The sequence below is a fragment of the Dermacentor andersoni genome, chromosome 4, assembly GCF_023375885.2.
Source record: "Dermacentor andersoni chromosome 4, qqDerAnde1_hic_scaffold, whole genome shotgun sequence".
NCBI classification, from domain to species: Eukaryota; Metazoa; Arthropoda; class Arachnida; order Ixodida; family Ixodidae; genus Dermacentor; species Dermacentor andersoni.
Window position 1 is genome coordinate 100843579 of NC_092817.1, and position 18829 is coordinate 100862407.

The 18829-nt window shown below is 45.8% G+C and overlaps 1 long non-coding RNA gene across 1 annotated transcript; it reads right to left on the minus strand.

Moving 5' to 3' along the window:
• Nucleotides 1–15691: 15691 nt before the first annotated feature.
• LOC129386364 (uncharacterized) lies at nucleotides 15692–17011 on the minus strand. The gene is made up of 2 exons (XR_008613769.1): nucleotides 16737–17011; nucleotides 15692–15964 (listed from the first exon to the last, which is right to left on the minus strand). It is a non-coding gene; the product is annotated as an uncharacterized lncRNA (long non-coding RNA).
• Nucleotides 17012–18829: the final 1818 nt, after the last annotated feature.

Sequence of the window (18829 nt, forward strand, 5' to 3'; positions counted from 1 at the left end):
ACTGCCAACCCAGATTAAAGCTAACTGTTATCATAAGTATAAGCAAATGCGAAAGTACGCGCTTGATTAAGAAAGCTATGAACAACATAGCAGCATTTAGTGATGCATGTGTCAGTGTGTCATAATTTTTTAAATCAATAATAGAGCTTGATTATTTTGTTCGCGTTCAACATTTACCCTTCCACCAATCAGTGTGGCCGCAAAAGTGTCTGCATAAGGTTTTCTCGGCTTTGTTTATTTTTTACCGAAACCGCCGTGGTTGCTCAGTGGCTATGGTGTTAGGCTGCTGAGCACGAGGTCGCGGGATCGAATCCCGGCCACGGCGGCCGCATATCGATGGGGGGCGCGAACACCCGTGCACTTAGATTTAGGTGCACGTTAAAGAACCCCCGGTGGTCAGAATTTTCGGAGTCCTGCACCAGAGCGTGCCTTCTAATCAGAAAGTGGTTTTGGCAGGTAAAACCCCATAATTAAAGAATTATTTTTTGCCGAGTAACGGCACACGTGTCTTACGACGTTTTGAGGAGTATAGGCACATCTGCGAGAAGTGGAAATGAATGTGTTGTTGAAAGAGAGCGCTTTGGATTTGTCTAATCTGCCTCTCCGTGTCCCTGTCGTTCCTCCTGCACTACCACAAAGATTATCATTATTGCCATTGGGAAGAGATATTCCACTACGATGCACAACACTATCTACAACAGCCACTCTCACTTCAGATGCCTCCACTGTGCACACTAGCAACGTATCGATTAACTGCAGAGCTGCAGTGCCCCCCCCTCATAAAGTATTCATTGCAAGGAGGAAGCACAGAGGGATCAGGTCTTTCGCTTGATGGATAGAGCGCTTGCATGAAGCATGTTGTTACAGGCCCATGATCGTCTCGCATGGACAAGTAACTCGGACAAGGCGGGAGTAAACGGAGATGAACGTGCTCGAAATGAAGGAAAACAAAGCTGTGTTCGAACTGCCTCACTTGTTTGCAAGATACGTTAAAACGTGCGTTGAGGAATACATCCGCTTAAGACTTCACGTCCTCTGGCGGAAGGGATTACAAAGGTGGGTGCAAGGGTTTCGATGGTAGGATGGTTATGTCAGGTGTTTGATGTCTCTGCTCTTGCCATGATGTTTGAGCTACCTTTGCTAAAAAATTCCAGAATGATACCTACACGGTTATCAGGATTCTGGATCCTACTTAGAATGGGCGGCAATGTGACCATGTTTTTTTAGATGAACTGGCACTGAATCCCAGTAAGTTTTGGTCCATTAATCACCACTATTATCGCCAGCGCCCCTTCCCTCTTTAGCCCCCCCCCCTTCCTCCATCTCTGTCCGGCAATGGTGTGTTCCCATACTGTGAGTTGTGCCGTGTTTGGTATACCGGTGTGGCGTTTGGTCCCTTTAACTTCCGTATTTCATCTGCGCCACCATTTACTGCATCGCCTGGCAGAGACAATCGCACCTCCGAGGACGCCGCGAACGCAAAAAAAAAAAGAAGCAGCTGTCAGCGCAGTATACCGTTTGAAAAATTCACGCCGCAGTATTTTCGCAGGGTTTGCGAAGTCTTTCGTGAAAATAAGGCTACGTTACGACACTCGAAGTAAATACCAGTGAATCTGAAAACACAAGCACATACGACAAAAGCACGGATAAAAATGCTTGTCCCCAAATGGCTCCTTCCTGATCCCCAGAGCTAAAGGTTTAAACCTCCCTCAATCACGCGCTGGCACCGGCGTTGATCTCACCATTACTCAAAGAACTTTTCCCACAGTGTCCACGTTCCTCCAACTTTATGACTGCCAGCCACTCCACCCTTTTGCCGGACTTACGGCGCTAGGCCTCCGGGAAACACTCCCGATCGCTCATTCCGAAGAGAGGGCAAGTAGGGTGGGGAAGCGGATGGTGCTGTAGTGGAGATCTTAATCTGTCGACTGATTTGGAACATGATCAAATCACACACACTACGTAAGAATACGCAGGGAAAAAGAGCCCAAATACAGTGCCGTTTACTTTTCCCTCTCTATGTTCTCCACTGATTTCTCTCCGACGAGTTTCTGTATTTATTTATTTATTTATTTATTGATGTATTTATTTATTTATTTATTTATTTAGTTGTGATACCCTAAAAAAAAATTATGGGGTTTTACGTTCCAAAACCACTTTCTGATTATGAGGCACGCCGTAGTGGAGGACTCCGGAAATTTCGACCACCTGGGGTCCTTTAACGTGCACCTAAATCTAAGTACACGGGTGTTTTCGCATTTCGCCCCCATCGAAATGCGGCCGCCGTGGCCGGGATTTGATCCCACGACTTCGTGCTCAGCAGCCTAACACCATAGCCACTGAGCAACCACGGCGGGTGTGATACCCTCAAGGTACATAACTGTACATTGCAGAGGGGAGGGGCGAGAATACATTCCAAGAGTAAAAAATACAGGATTAGTTCAAGGAATTTCCAAGGAACAAAAGCAATATGAAAAAACTAGTAATGCATTCATAACAAATAACAGAGACTTACAGAAAGAGTACACTTTAGCAAGCAGACGACGTTCACGAATAAGTACGCGATTATGCCATTTACCCCCATACATTATTTTATGTTGATTAGTGCATTCTTAAAACGTGTGGGGTCACTGATGCTTACTAATGATGTAGGTAGATTATTCCAGTCGACTGAAGTCCTGTGTTGTACCGGAAAAATTGTCTATCATGTGGTGTTAGCATAAGCGCATGAACATTCTACCACCACCGACGATTGTTTCTGGAAAATGAGGAGAATTATTGAATTGTAAATAAACCGAAATAGAGAGAGAGAGAAAAAAAAAACGAGAGAAATAGGAAAATGGTTCGATACCTATATATGCTGAACTTGGGGATAGGAAAAGAGAACGTCAAAATAGGAAGTGGACATTTAGTGCGCCTGTTCATATACTCAGTGTTTTTTAGCCTCTGAACAGCAACTCCGGCTGTCTATGAACTACAGAAGCGCTCTTGAGCATGCTTCCTGCACAAGTAGTTTACCTGCATCAACAGCCTTTCAACAGCCTCTATTTTTATGAGAAGGCAATCAAGTGATATACTTAACAGATATCAATGCAGCCCAGATCGAGGGAAACCAAACTTCATACAACGACTAAACTGCCGTTGTGCCCCCATAAGGTGAACAACATTTTTTTTTTTTTTTTTTACAGCGAGGCTGTATATGACACGAATCTTGCAATTTCTACATCTCTGTCGACAGAACAGTCTACAGAACTGTCGACAGAAAGCAATTCCACCAAGTAAAGCCAAAGTGCGCATCTCCACTGAAATTACGCATGGAAGACACACCCCAGCATTCGTTTCAATAAATAAAAACAGAAGACAAGTGTCGAAACCACCTGACAGGTGACAAGGCGCGTTCGAACAATGCGAAGCACGTAGTGTTCGCCGCATGCGTTTGCCAGTAAAGATTACGGTGGCATACGCTGCAGTTACCGCTTCCCGGCAACCGTAGCACACGAATAATGAAGTGACGTCACTGCACTTTCACATGTAAAAGAAGAACCCCCCTAGCAACTGATTACATCTATGTTGTGATAGCGCTGTGGGAAGGCCACGCATAGTTAGGATTTCCAAACAGCAGCGCGAACATGATGAGCGGAAATGGGAACAGTAAATTTAATTGTTTTCCTGTCTATCGTTTCACGTAGTGCATTAATCAATCGTTCAAGGCTGCGTCACCCTGGTCTATCGGATCAGGTGATACTACAGCTTCGCTGGCCGAGCGCCTTCACAGCGAGGATCGGAGCCCAATTTTTTTTTTTTTTTTTATTGCGAACCACAATTTCTCTTGAGCTGTCTGGTGCCTAGGCGAGTGATGCTGCAGAAAACACGACATGACGTGTCCGCACACGATAGGGACGGCGGAAGCAACGCATCCGGCGATATAGCACCTCGTGGTCTTTCGCCTCACAAGGCACTAAGCAAGACGGATGGGCGTCGCCCCATTTGTCTGGCGGCCACAAGGGAGAGGGTAGATCTTTCTCTCTACTTGCCTTGTATTTGTGTCGACCGCGTAGTGTGTCGGCTCTGTCGGACACTGCCCCGCCCCTCTCGTGTGCCCGAACCGAAAGGTGTACGGCCCTGCGGGATAAGCCGGCCATTGTGAAACGAGCCCTAAATGGAAATGTGGGTCTGGCTCACTTAGCAGGATCTCACTGAGCTCCGATGGTTCGCGGCAGAACTGTTGCCGTAGTCAGGTGCTTTGTCTCTGTAACTGCTAAACGCTTCTTTGTTTTTTCGCTTTTGTTTAAAAGGTTTAGGCTACCCTATTTCGATGTCATTTGGCTGTAAATGTCTTTTTTGTCTTTGGTTTATTCCATGTTTTTTTTATTATCTGTTCAAATTAAAGGCGCAATTGCTCATCAAGATGGCGAATTGGGCGAGCTGGAACTTATTCATGGTAGCAGCGCACGGAAAAAACGAAGACACAGAAAAAAAGATTGTTGGTACAAGCACGGTCTTTCAAATGAACTTCATTGCAAGCGAAACATTACATAAATAGAAGGAAGAACAACAAAAACAAAAATCGAAGTCAACATTCACTATAGCCCGTCAGCGTGGGTCAGTCAAATAGAAGTTTACAGAGGCAAGTTGCGAAGTGTCGAGGAATGATATCTCTTTTCTAGTCAATGTGATAGGTGGCTGGCCGACACGTCCGCTTTTTATTACATACACGTTCATCAAGGGCCAATTATCACTAAAGCTGCGCAAGATTTTTGAGATCAAGAATAGTAAAGCAGAGTGAAAAAAAATATGGTCGAAAGGAAGACTTATGACGCAAAAACGTCTTACTTTCTGATGCCAAAGCGATCTAATGTGTGTTTCAGTCTTGCTAGCCGTTTACGAACAGTTTGCCCAGCTCTACACAGCCTTTACTGGTTTCTCACGCGAGCATTTTTTATTTGCTACAAAAACATGTTCGCTTCACGAACGCCACCGAAACGAACCTGCAGTGAACTCTCGTTATTTCCGCTAAACGCAGAATAAGATTTAATGAAGGGGGTAGAAAGGCTCTCTCTTAGCGAGATGCAATAGCAGGCGTCAAGAAAGTGGAATCAATCAATAGTTGTTGTAAAGTTTACGGCGAGTGCAAAGTTTTGTGAAAAAAGAAAAAAGAAAGTCATCGGGAACAATAAAATGTGACCTGGTCCAAATTTTCCCATAAAACCGGCGCGAGAACATCGCTTTATACAGAAAAACCGGTTTCAGTGCGGCTGTACAACGCAGCGATTATATGTATATAAAAAAAAACAGAGTAAGCACACAAGCTTTGTTCAGTAGCATTTAAAAAGACGGAAAAGAAAGAGCTCCTCCCCTCCTCCCGCAATTGCTCGAAGAAACCAAAGTCTTCTTCCGCGTTCATGAGGCCTACAATTTGGAGAAAAGGAGCTGCTACCGAAAAGCCCTTTGGTATCCTTTCTTCTTTAATCCGAGTTAAATATCGACCGTGCAGTTATACTTCACAAGACTATAGGAACACAGCCTTAGAGAAGATTGGCGCCTTGCGGGCTGGCATGTAGAAATATCACGCTGCCGCTTCGCACACGGCATAAACTCGTTGAATATACCGTGCGCTGGTGATCGCCAAGAAAGCGCAGAGCTAAGTACGTTTCAAGATAACTTCCACCCGGGTCCCCGCCTCTCAGCGTGCCCTTTGACATGCAAATGAGATGGCGTTTTAGCAGGATGAATAGGTTGCGCGAAGAAACTTGATGTAAGAAGAGCAAGAAAAAATATGTGCGCTGAACCGGAGGTGTGTTTAAAGGACACGGGAAAGTTGTACTATGTACTCTAGAAAAAGCTGCGCTTTGTGCATAGGCCAAAGCCATTGATGTGCTCATCCAGTCGGACCACTGTATAGTGAGTGCCCTGTGGGAGGTTATCTGTAAAATGTTGCGGGCACTCTTAGCCGTTTATACCGTTCATACCCCCCCCCCCCCCCCCCCCCCAAGCCGTTTTAAATAACCCGACCTTTGTTTCGTGAGAGGGCCTGTACTGCTTGCCCCATCTTCCGTCAGTGGCTCAATAACATACGATAGGAAGACAGGAAATCACTGAGTGTTACTGCGCAGATGTTTGAAGGCGCTGCTTTTTAAGCCTATGTGGAGCATGCAACCGGAATCGATATCAGGTCAAGACAAAGGGTTCCGATTATAATATTGTTACGCTGGTGAAAGGCGTTAATTGCTTAAGAGATGCGGTAGCGAACACAAGACGGCGCGAAGACGCCGAAAAGTCTTTCGTCCTTCTTTTCTTAAGATCTCGAGTCCTCTTCCTTAACAACCATGCCGCCACATTTCTCTTCGCGCAGAGGAAGCCCGCTGAGCGAGGAAACGGGTCTCGCGCTCTGTTTAGGTTTTCAGGCAGGTCCCATACGTCACCTGTGGTATCACTGAGTGGCGGCCACTGGTCGCGATGCTTGCGATAGTACAGTTCACATCAGTCGGGCGCTCGATGACTATGAAGGGTCCAGCATAGGGTGCCTGTAGTCTTTCACACAAACTGTACGGACACTATATATTATGTAACATGTATGTTAAATAATATATAGTGTATTTACAATATGTATTGCAATGTTGCCTGTTTTAATTTCGTTTCCATCACGTTATATTTGTGATTAAATATGTGTGCTGTGTACTGAGTTGACCACATAACGGTCAAACGAGTTCTATTAAGCCGTGTTAAGGCATTGAGCCCAGAGGACGTCCCACCGAACTGTCCGGTAATAAATCTAATTCTGAAATAAATTGGTTTCCGATGTTCCTTTCCCTACAAATACCAGTGTCTCGATCTTCTGTATACGCTTGCTAAAAGTAGCATTGGCAGGCACCCACCCTGGCAGACGTGCAGAGAAACACCGACTAAGAATGGTGCAAGTTTCAAACTGCCAACTCAGGCAGAACAGCTCTCTTCCACTTCATGTCCGAGTAGGTGTCACGAAATAATGAGACACGTTCCACGATTTCTAGTTTGAAGTTCGAAGTTTATTGATTACCGTGACGAAACAGGGAGAATAACTTCAGAGCAAGAATCCACAAGAGGCGGCTTGAAAGGTACTTGGAGATGTTGGTACCCAATGAGATACCATGGAAGGTAAAAACTACCACAAAATGTAAAAGATACTACAAAAAGGGGAGGTACCACTAAAGGTACCGTTCCTTCCGGCTCAACTGTTCGTGCAATCATGTTTCCGTGAATTCTTCCTTTCACATTCAAGCATTTACGAAAACGAAAACTGGACTATGTGGACAAAAAAAAAAAAAAAAAAGAGAGAATGGTGTAACTCTACTGCTAGTGCGTTGGTGGTCCTTATTACAGTTGACCTTCACTGGCTTTCCTGGCCCTTCCCTCCCTCTCTCTATCTCATCTTTCTATTCCCTCTTTGCCGTCCCCCAGAGTAGGGTAGCCAACCAGACGCACTTCCGGTTAACATCCCTGCCTTCTCTCTTTATTTCCTCTTCCTCTTCCTTACTCTAGGGTGCGACGATTAAAGGAAATAGACATTAGAAATGACCAAGATTTGGTAAAAGCATCCTGTTAGCTATCTTTCGTAGACTCCATGCGAGTATTTTTCCACGTGAAGTGTTTGTTGGAGTAAACTCGATGATCTAAGTAAGATGTCAAGTAAGTATTCTGGAGAAAAATTATCGAAAAAGCAAAGACCGCTCGCCTTGTCGATTCCCCTAGCTCTGAACCAATTTTCTGTGGCTGTAAGAGGCTATCTAAATCGAGATGGCTATCTTGTTTGCTTGCTTGCTTGCTTGATTGATTGATTGATTGCTCCTTAAATATCATAATGGCGCTTGCGTCTTAAGTTCAGCTACCTTAGACAACATTGTTTCCATCGGTTATTGTATTACCTGTTGCGCCATCCCAAATAATTGCAGAGACTAAACCTAGCTAAGAGTCTGCGTGGAGGACAAAAACCGGCGCAAATTTCCAAGCGAGACTGCTGCGCGTTGCATGGACAGCTAGGGTGTCCAGCTGCACATCGCCACTGGTGCAGTTTTGTTTTCTCTTGTCACATTGTAGTGAAGGTGAAGAATTTAGCACTGTGAAAAGCGTGAGTAACCATTTACCTCTTTATATTCAGCGAACTTGTGCCAAGAGAAACAGGGAAGAACGATAGCGGCGAGCACAGTTGATAAATCCTTCACCAACACAACAACGTGTCAAGAGAAAAACAAAACTACACCCGCCACCCCCCCGGAGATCAAACTCATGCTACAGTGGAAATGTGCAGCTCGACATGCTGGCCTTTCCCATGTACGGCACAACTTTCACGCTTGGCAATTTGCGCAAGGTTTTGTCCTCCACGCAGACTCTGAGAGAGGTGTAGTCTGTGTTTCATTTGGATGGCACAGCAGGTAATAAACACAGTAACGGACGGAAATGATGTTGTCTAAAGTAGCTGAATTTAAGATGAAAGCGCCGTTATGACAACGAGCACAGGTGTCGGTCGTCGAATCTGAACCTACAGGTCAAGAAAGCCTGCTATGTATACATGTAGTACTATGCATCCTGAAGCAATCGCAGGTGCTAGCGTGCATTGTAGAAGGTACAACACTACATCGTCATCGTATGCGCAATCTGATTAGACAATGTTCTTTCTCCATAGAATCGGCAACAGCATTCAAGAAATTTTGGATACACAAAAGCGCGTCTTGCTCTCAGCGACAGCTGGATAACAGGTAAAAAATGGTCACCGGCAAAACGCAAATTGATGTACGCGTGGCAGTATGGGGAAGGCTAAACTGTCGATGAGGAGGGGACCTGATCACGAGTACACGATCTCGATAGCGCAATGATGACTGTTAGCGAAAATAACGGACGGAAAGACACAGCAAGCCCAGTTTCTTGTTTTTAACTGGTCTCAGTAACATGCATGGAAGTGACCGCTTATAATGGAACGCAAGTTTCCGCGTCAGTATTTGAAGGAAATAGCCGTGTATTCTCAGCTGTAGATGTCCAGCTCACTCGAGGACACCTCCAGAGCCATGTAATGAAAAAAAGATAAAAAAAGAAGAAAATGCTAATGAAGAAAATAGGCTTAAGGACTGTTTTGCCTCCATATATGAACCAAGTACACTCGCATAACTGCCAATTCTCTCGATTTGTCTGAGACACTCCCGAATACCGACCAATCCCCTCGATTCAACTGGCACTGCCCTAAATCTCACGAAAAACTGCCCCAGCCCCACAGCGAAAGAAAAAGACGAGTCATGCAGCAAAGGCGCATTGTTCGTAATTGTCATTACAAGCGAGGTAGCTAGCTGAAATTAGATTTAAATTCAAGCGAGTTGTGTGTGGGCACTATACAGGTAGGCCTGACTGAGTTCACTACAGACAGAGGCATGCGTTGCGGAGTGAGAGTGAGGCAAAGGTATAATACGCATTGCATAAGGCATTTCCTTTAAGTCAGCGTTGCCGCTGAATTGCCGTGCTATGCAATGAAGTACATTAAGAAAGAAAACAGAAGGGAGATGGTACATGTTGATGAATTATAAGCGCGCGCACGCGCCGTCTCTGCTTGTAGTACTAGTGCCGAGACATCTTATAACTGTGCTAGCAGCCACGCGGAGCTGTTTCTGACGTTGCGGTGACCCAGAAGAACAAGAGCGAAATATATATTTTGGTTTGTATTTCTCTCTCTCTTCCCTCTTCTCATTTCCTATGCGAATCTCCCGAATTTTCTTTGTCCCCATGTTGTCAGGTGGGCCTTCGGTGCAGAACGGCGAAGAGGGAGACAGCGGTGAAGAGGAAATGTCCCAAGAAAAAATGAACTAAAAGACCTTCGATCTCAAGCATGCAGAAACATTTAAAAAATAGACCAATTTATAATGGAAGTTTTGGAACGCCCTGCGTATGCATGAGACGGAAGCTCAAAGGAAACCGCAGATAAGGACGGCGACGTCTCGCTATATAATTTTGCTTTCTTATCTTTATTTTGACAACACCTTTCTTCGTGTTCACAGGCCTGCAAGTGGCTGCTTCCACCTTATGCATTCACGGTGGAAGCGAGATTACTATGTGGAGTTTAGAAGGAGTATGTAGATTGGGAGCTAAGAAACACAGAATGACAGGTGCAGTCAAAAAGAAAAAAGAATAACACACGCAATCAGAGGCAATAAATCAACAAAAATCAGCTATTTTCGACAGTCAACCCTCCGGAAATCTGCTTTACACAGTAAGAACTGACACCAACATTCGACGGACTGAATTCAAATCAATACCATCTGCCTAAACATTTCAACTTTGTGTAAGGGTAACTTAAGCCGTGTACCGACCCGGCACCTTTGCAACAACGTCTTTGTAGGCTTGCGAACTGTTACAGCTGCCTCGTCAGTTCTTCACCCGAAATATTTAAGTGCGTGGGTAGCGTAGACATATTTTGTTGATTTCAAGTCTATATTTCAGGGCATGAAGCGTTCAAACACAAATTTAAGTTGCGTAAACCTGAGCGCCCAGAACCTCTAAACACCTTGCGGTATTGTTGACTCGGCTCCTCCCTGACAGCGCAGAGTAAAAATTTTACTGCTCCTGCGTTTAAAAGTGGGTTCGCGTTGTCTATCAGTCCATTCCATAGCGCTGACCGTTGCCGTCACCGAAATTATTCGCTTCCATATTTCAAGCTTCACACCAATTACCGTATATATGGGGCGGAGAAACAGCAGCCATAACTGGGATTCGAACTCACGTTACTGCGACAATGTGCACGAGAGGGACCAGACGCGCTAACACGGTGATATCGCGCCACATCAGCGCTTCAGCTGGATTCACACGACGAAGTGGATCACCGGGTTTGTCTGCGGAGGAGCATGACGTGGTTCAGTGCCGTACTATCACGCCACGCCGAAAGAAGCCGTTGGCTTGCTGCTTGCTGCGCGATTCGCTGCAGGTGAGTCACGTTCACCTGCCGGCGGACTGATTAAGCGATCCGTCCCATCCCTTAAATTTAGCTTTTGTGAAGATTGCAACGTTTTGGTTTTTCACACACACTACGAAAGCAGTGATGTTTTGGGCATTCTTGTCCAAAGCCGCGACGAGCAATACTGTCGTAAATGAGGATCACATTGTGGGTATCGTGTAGATTTTATAGTAGTTGTTGGCAAGATGGCGGTGTGCTTGAGCGAAATTTTTCGTGGTCATCCTCGTGAAAACAGTGTAAGCGGCCTAAAGAGCTCTACGAGACCACGATGATGACCAGAAACAGGGCGATATCCACAATGAATGATGTGCCCAGAATCAGGCGGTTGGTGGAAAAAGCGTGGAAAGCGTGGAAAGCGTCAACGGCGTCAAAGTCAACAACGACCTGGCAATGATAGCACCAACAATTGTTTACTTAGTAGCTTACACAACTCGTAGCTACCAAAGATCCGACATATGGGCATTCCAAATGTGCAGACAAGAAATACCTTTCGCTGTAATCTCATAATTTGGCATTTCGCTGGTAGTTACAGATGTAGAAGAAATTTTGACCTCCAAGTTGGATAATCGCCAGCAGAAACTTTCAAAGTGTCTCGTCTAGCCTGAAAAGCAAGAAGCTTTAATTGCAGCAGCTGCTTGATCACCGGTGACATAAACATTGATTAATAGAAACACTGAATTAAAAATAAAAACAAGTGATGTAAGGAAGCCTCACATTTCCAGGTCAATCCAAATGCTACGCCACCGATACGTGAAACGCTGTTATTAGTGATTGACGTAAACAGAAAATGTTGCAGTTTTGCAAAACTTCTCACAAATTATTACATTGACCACAAAACGACTTTACCACAATGACGAACAAAAATGAAAATGAACGGGATGCCAAATGTTTCAAGTGAATATTTTTAATTGACAAGAAGTTGGACCGCGTCGAAAAAAGAAACAGAAGAAGCAAAGTAATGCCCGCGAAACTTATCTCACGACGAAGGTCGGCGTTAATGCGATAAGCGTTGAAGCAATGTAGCGACGTTCCGTATTGCACCCCTGAAACGCGTCATGTTTAAGGCTTGTATGGAGCCGGCCTCCTCTCTCGCGGTTAGCTGTGGACACGCTGTGCCATCTAGCGGCGTCTCGAGAAAGTCCAGGCGTAGTGTGTGTGCGAATATACACTCAGACAAGATTGTTTGAATATGTATGATACGAGTTCGAATCCACCCAGCACGGGAGAAATCAAAGAACATGTTTGTCATTGAAGCGTGGCGCAAAGCTATATGCGACATAGCCAATGGAAAAAATGCACTTACCCAAGTTGGGGTGAAAGAAGTTCGTTGCGGAGCGGCTCACAGGTGACCCAAGTTGGCGGGAAAACGGTTAGACACGCAGACAGATAGACGGACAGCCAGATACCGAAAGCAAGACAGACCCCAGAAAGTGCGTCAAGTAACCTAGGAATGCTAATCGCATTAAAATATTGTTACATGCCTTTGATAAAATAGCAGTGAACGAAAGGCTCAATAAAGTTATATGTTTGAACTAAGCAAATATAGTCTACAAACAAAGTCGACCCTGTGTATTTTCAATTTTACTACAAGCACTACTACACGACGCAGGGACAACGTTCCACCCATTCAAAAGATAGTAAAGTACATAACTGAAAAAGTTGGCATCCGTTCCTAGTGGAAAGGTGGGGGCCAGCACACAAAGTTCACAAGAGTGCTCTGTCTTTGTACGCTGCCCCATCATATCTAGTATGAAAAGGATAGTCACATTTTATTAATCTAAACACTTTTTTTTCGTTATATATCACATCATTTATAATTACCAAGAAAGTTTCACATTTTTCAAAATTCTCACTTTATATTGATACATTATTATTTGACCACGCCCCTTTAGCCAACCACCTTATTTCTCTGACATCTTGACCATTCCTCCGTAGTAGGTGAGTGCGTTTATTTTAGCAGGCAAGCAAAGAAGCAAGCAAGCAAAAACAAAATGGTGATCTTCACTATGGTGGAATGCTTCCGTCGTCGTAAGTGATTTCACAGCCGATGCGACTGCTGAGGTCCGCTGTCTTCTTCTTTATTATTTTTATTTGATGCGAAAGCATCAAATGGCCCATTGAGCCAAAAAGCCGCCGTCTGTAGCAGAGAAACGGCACCTAAATTCCAAATCGGCTGCGACGCCCCATCACGAACGAGCACGCCTGGACGGATCAGAGCTGGCGAAACGGTGTTACTTGACGGGAGAGGGCATCAACACGACGCCACGTCACCAGCGCGCTTCCTCGTAATAGATACTGTAACGCGACGCCGCGGGGCTAGACGGGTCGTCATCGGGGAGGCAGTCACGTGACGCGTGCGTGCATGCGGCTGCCGCCGTCTCGCTTTCGAAAGCCGACTTGCGGTCCGTGTCTTTCTCTCACTCTCACTTCCACTGGGCTTAGCTGCTGCACGCGCCTGCGGGCCTTGGTGGCCGCTGCCGCTTCCTCAGTCTCTCGTTGTGCATGACGCTGCTGGCATGCGGCGTTGGCACCGCAGGCTGCTGCTGCTTGCTGGCTCGGGCGGCATGTAACGCCATTGTACATCAGTCGCAGCACAAAAATTAAAGGACCACTCAGTGGTGTTCAATCGAACATAAATGATCTCGCATGCAGAAGTCATAAGGAGTGCGCAGGTGTCCTCGGATCTTTATCTCACCTGATTCTAGGACGTCTAGGGGTACCAGAAGACACGATAGTGGATCGTGACGCAGAGGCGCCGGAACATTTTGCTTATAATAAAGCGACGCCAAACGCGTGACGATAATGTCTCGCTTATTCAGCAATACATTACTTCTGATATCACTTAAACAAAAGGTGTTTTCGCACTACTTCTACATTTTACGCACTCAAATTATCTGCCCTGCACTAGAGCAATTAAAGAGAGGATGTTTTATTTTTATTGCGATTTAATAATTGGTCAAGAAACTGACAAAATGTCTGTCTTTAGGACTGTAAATCCCATAACTAAAACTAAACAGTATAGTCGCAGCTCCTAACCATGATTGAATAATACTTGTTGGGGGGCTAGTTGGTGCATGTTTCCAGAAGAGGGTTATAGCGCCGAAAAAACACAACACACAGCAAGCGAGACGGGACAGGCGCATATTTCCAGGCGAATACCTTTCCTCGCCACTCATGGCAAAAATTGAGGTGCCATTATATTTGATAGCTGACGCAAAGCTCTCAAGTGGCTGGTAGAAACAACGAGATAATCTGCTATGGTGTCCGCCAGGTCGGGCAGCGCACGTAGCCTTCTGGCTGGTTTCGTTCTTCACGAGAGGCCAACACGTGCATCGCGAGAAGGTCGCTCGCACCCAAGACCTACGATTGCCTCGTGCTCCAAGACCGTGATCGAACCCATCCACGTAAAATCAATGCTAGCGTTGTTAACAATACTGGGTCCAGAAAACTAGCTTATCTGGAGCTGCATTTTGAGCCACAAAATAGTGCCAGACAGCCCATATCTGTTCATCCTAATATATATATATATATATATATATATATATATATATATATATATATATATATATATATATATATATATATATATATATATCAGACAATGCCTGCATATACAATGTTAGCTTTGGGGTACTTATGAATCCTATAGACCTCTTAATACACGTCCGCAGCATATTGAATGGTTCCACTAAAGACGTGCAACACTTATATTGTATACCATAGGTTTTTACCAGACGTGTATGAGTCACACAGAAAAAGTGAATTGCATTACTGTGCTCAAAGCGAAGAAAAAAAAAACTAATTTATTAGAGTACAAAATATAGCATTTCAAAAAGTACTTGAGCAGAGTACTAATTACCGGAAAAAGTCAGTCGTTACTTCTAAATTACTTTCACGCGAGTTGCAAATCAGACATCCTAGTGGACAGTCGTAACGTGAAGCGTTAGCCAAGTGGAGCGCTCGCACGGTGTTTGACATTGGGTGTACTCCTCGTTCTGTCTTTCACAAAAACGGTCACTGGAAAGTAGGAGCAAAAAAGATGGGTTTAACACTTATGGGTAAAAAAAAAAAAAGTGAGGTTAATAAGTTACTACTGCGGCTGCACATTTCTTATCAAGCAATTGGACAGTAAGATTTCAGAAAGTTCACTTCGTCTAATCAGATTCCTCTTACATTTCCGGAAACATCACAAGCTGCTAATTAGCATTTCTGCAAGAGGAAGCTCTAGTTCGCAAATTTGCACGTGCAGCACTCCCAGGCTTTTTATCCTTTAGACATGTACTCTATCAAAATAAGATTAAAGTTATTCCGTTGGATAGATGAGAAAACCATGGCCAGGCGGCGCTCCTGCGCCTCTCCTGACAGCGCCCCAATGTGGAAACGCCAAGCAGCGCGGTCGCGTCGTGGCGTAGTCTCCGCTTCGTTTACGTTGTGCCGTCCGCGCTTTTCTTCGCTGCTCGTTCTCACGGCGCTCCGTTTTTGACGGCGGCAGATCGCTTGCTTGCGCAACAGCGATACAAAGGTAGCCGTGCGGTTTCAAGAAGGTTGCCGACGCCGACAGCTTTTTTTCGTGGCGGCAACCTCACGATAGGGGAGCGTCTGCTTCCGAACGTGTACGGCGTTGAACAAATTGTGGACGGTGATGTGAGAGTGAAAGCCAAGTGCGTGTCACAGGTGTCCGACAAGATCGTATACGACGTCGAGTTAGAGGTACGCACCATGTTCAGAAATTTAGCCACTTTTATTTCAATTACAACATAAGTCACACTGGCAGCAGGAACTTCTGTTGTCATACTACTCGATCACTGCAGATCCATTGGGCTGCTTCTTGACGGTTCCGTCACTTCACAAAGGCATGTTCTGGAGTCTGTTTCACACGTGTCTTGCTGCTGCTCGAGAGCTGCGTCGATGCAGTACGAAAGCACATGTCCCGGTGGTGCTGACTGCTGAGAAGACTGTTGTGATTGCCATTGGTCTGTTTGGCGCCGCTTCCATCTGCATCGCATATAAATGAAACAGTATGTGTGCCTATTTGTTGTGGGGATTAAATTACTCCCAATAATATGTTTGCAAAGGTAACGTTCCTGTGATTGTGTGCATATATTATTCTACAAGACGTGGTACCACTACAAGTTATGATACTTGCACACTTAGATACTTAGGAAGCATGGGCAAACAACAAACATAACGCGCACGTCTCAAGCGGCTGCTTTCCGATCTGCCGCTTCCCGACGCACGCGACGACCGCGGCTTGCATTAAATACGGTCTGCTACCGCACAAAAGTAGCGCGCGGCCCCTTTCGTTACCTGCACAACTAGTAATTTAAGTTGCAGCGTTTGGAAAAGGGAAATAATTCTCTTGAGCTCGTCCATGCCGATCGCGAGGGAAGGCACAGTGCAATCAAATAAATTCGGGGGTTCTAAATGCCAAAACCACGAAATCATTATGAGGCCCGCTGTAATGGGGAGTCTCAGGAATAATTTTAATCTCTGGGGGTTCTTTAACGTGCACAAAAGTCAAAGCACACGGTAACAAGGGTGTTCTTGCATTTTGCCCCTTTCGAAATTCGGCCGCCGTGGCTGGGAATCGAGCACGCGTCGTAGAGCTTAGCGGCGCAACACGCATGCATTTACCGCTAACAAACGGCGGATGCCACCACAATTCAACAACGCGACACGACTAAACAATCGGCCGTGCACTAAAAACAGGCATATGACTATTCCGCTTTCAAGATATTACACGCGAATGCGAAAGTATGAGACTTACTTGACTCGGCCGCGCACTGCAGTTATCTATGCTTGTCGTCTGTCCTTCTCGTACCACTTCCCAGGAAATCTGTAGAACTTCACGGGCGACGTAGGACCTTTCGTGTTTTCGAGGCTGCTGTGGCAATCGAGAACACACCAGTATAGCGCGCCACCTTTCCTGGCTGATGAGGTCGCACTCGGCATCGCAAAAACCACGCGCACGAGCGCTCCCGACGTACAGAACACGGGCGCGCGCGAGCGCAGCGACGACCCTCGAAACTTCCATCGGTCCGCTAGGGGAGCATTCGGCGCTGGTGCCGCGCGGGCAAACTTTAGGTTGCCTCGTCTATAGCATGCTCACGTGGGAGTCGTAAGATTGCCGAAGCGCAGCAGAATTGGCCTTGATCAGCGCTTGCACTGAAGAAAACGGGGAAACTCCGAGCGGTGTGGCCTTGGTCTCTTTCACGAAATAGTTGAGCTGTCGGCCTTTAGCGAAACAGTAAAGAGTATTCGAAATTTGGTACCATGAGATATGGGACGTTATGAGCCATGCGCGCAATAGAACTCAAGAAGAGTGCGAAAAAAACGCAAGCGGAGTTTAAAGTTTTGGTGCATACGCTAAGGCGCTTGAGATTGCTGCTGTTAATGGACTTCGCTTGGCTTAGGTCACAGTGCGCTCATTTGAGTCGTTTTGCTGAGAACGTCGTACAAACTCCAGCACCCCGCGAGATGTAGTACCTTGTCGCTGGCCATATTTCGCCCATGAACGCGGTATTGCGGCATGCCATTCCAATAATGCCAACGCTGATCATGCGCATACGCTCAAGCCTGAAATATTTATACCTCTGCTCACCGACGGAATGCTATACGTACAACTCTAATAAAACCACTCTAGAAATGCTGGTCAAAAAGGAAAGCAAAAGACTGCTACCTGCGTGATGCACGCGCTAGGTGGTTGAATGTATTCCTCGCCTATATCGAAAACCTCGATTAGCCTTTTGTATAACACTGTGGGCCACCGCAGCCGTGCTAGTTAATAAACTTAACGTAATTGTTGTTGCTTTCATCACTGCGAATATTCTCTGAGCACCCATTGGCGTATTCACACAGCTTTTGGTTCCCAAGCGCTTTGCATTTTACCAGTGGCCTTTGCTAATATGTCCGACACCAGGATTGGCTCGGACTTGTCCTTCCGAACAACTCTGGTCATCCTGTGGTTATTTTGTCAGATGTGTCCCGTGTCCCCTTGTTTAAAGCTTCTGGTCACGAGATGGTCAAACCGTGCCCATATGAAAACGCTGTTTTTCTATGCTTACCCAATGATAAAACCGTCCGTCCATCCCGTACGACAGAATGTTGGCCAAATCCCGGAGGCAGTGAAATACCAGCCCGAGACACGGCGGAGTTAAAGCAGGCTTGAAACCCTCAGCAAAACGAAGCAAGAAAATGCATACATTCTTTGGAATGACGCATAGAATATAGGTGGACCCGCAGCAGCGAGCGATTTTGCCTTCTTGCTGCCTGTCGCTTCCACGCGAACGAAGTGGCGAGAACATAGCGCTCCCAAGGCTTTCAGCACACGCGGCACCCTGCCCTATTCGTACGTCGCTTTGATGATATGGACACGCCCGCGTCTCAATATGATGCGGCGAGAATACAGTGCGCGAGCTATCAGCAATCGGCACTCTGTCCGCATCGCAGATCGCTTTCAAGATATGTTCCGCGCGGCACAATTGTTCAACCCTCATGGATAGGGCGCTAAAGACCGATACCAGCTTATAATGACCGGAAAGCCCTCAGCGCACCTGGCTCCGCCAACTGCAACAGTTTGCTTGCCTCATCAAGTCATCTTGCTCCGCCGTCACAGCAGTTCGTTTTGCCCCAGCGCTGTCGTTTATACTGGTCTTGTCAAGTTTCATAACATTGATAATGACCCTGATTTGAGTGGAGATGAGCGAGTTGTGCAATGCTTACGCATACTTGGACAATTCTCGGAGGAGTTTAATTCTAGCGCCAGACGTTTTTTTGCGAACGTGCCCTGTTTCGTAAGAATTTAGAATAGAACAGTGGGTAATAAGAAGGACCGAATATCTAGCAGACGTACAAGAAAAA